The sequence below is a fragment of the Neolamprologus multifasciatus genome, chromosome 14 (assembly GCF_963576455.1).
Source record: "Neolamprologus multifasciatus chromosome 14, fNeoMul1.2, whole genome shotgun sequence".
In the NCBI taxonomy this organism is placed as follows: Eukaryota; Metazoa; Chordata; class Actinopteri; order Cichliformes; family Cichlidae; genus Neolamprologus; species Neolamprologus multifasciatus.
Genome location: NC_140452.1, coordinates 9367620 through 9368414, shown reverse-complemented (window position 1 = coordinate 9368414; position 795 = coordinate 9367620). Strand labels below are relative to the sequence as shown.

Here is a 795-nt window from a genome sequence, read left to right as displayed (position 1 = left end):
TATATATATATATATGTATATATATATATATATGTATATGTATATATATGTATATATGTATATGTATATATATATATGTATATGTATATATATATATTCCAACCTTGTAAGCCTGAAAAAAAAAGACACCACGAGCAATGATCTGATTTTACTTAAACATGCCTTCTATCATCTGATATTTATGTACTATATAACCGTATATTCAGGTTTTTTTTTTAAAAAAGGCTGTTCTCGACATTCATTACACATACCTCCTCTTCACTAATGTCAGTAGGTATAGTTCTCTAATGCTTCCTCAAGGCCTGATGAGTGAAGGGGTGGCTATGTTTATAATAACAGTGAGTACATGTTTATTTGCCATGAATTCTACACAAGCTAAATAATTCATTCCACCTTAGTCCTTTTCTTTTAAACTTGTCCCCCATGACACATCAAAGAGTGTGAATTTAAACTGCCTATTGTGCTTACATTAAACTTGATTGTGTGACACGCACACAATAGAGTTGTTTTTGATTGATTTATTTTGTAGGGAAGGTTACACTTGCTCGTGAATAAACAGCAAAAATTGGTGCAGCAACACTGCAGGCAGAAATCACAGAGTCCACATTCATCTTTCTAAACAAGAACCCATTTGTAATTGAGCTTCAAACATGCAAAGATACAAATTATTGTTCATGTATTCACGATGAGACAAGGGACAAGCACACAAAACGGTAGCCAAAATACACACACTGAGCCGACCTATACACAAAAAAACCTAGCATAGGACGAAGAATGAAACTAAGTGCAATAAAT

At 32.7% G+C, this 795-nt stretch overlaps 1 protein-coding gene across 1 annotated transcript in view; it reads right to left on the bottom strand.

Moving 5' to 3' along the window:
• Positions 1–795, bottom strand: part of rtn4rl1b (reticulon 4 receptor-like 1b) — a 152430-nt gene that overhangs the window by 129052 nt on the left and 22583 nt on the right. The gene's annotated exons all lie outside the window — the stretch shown is intronic.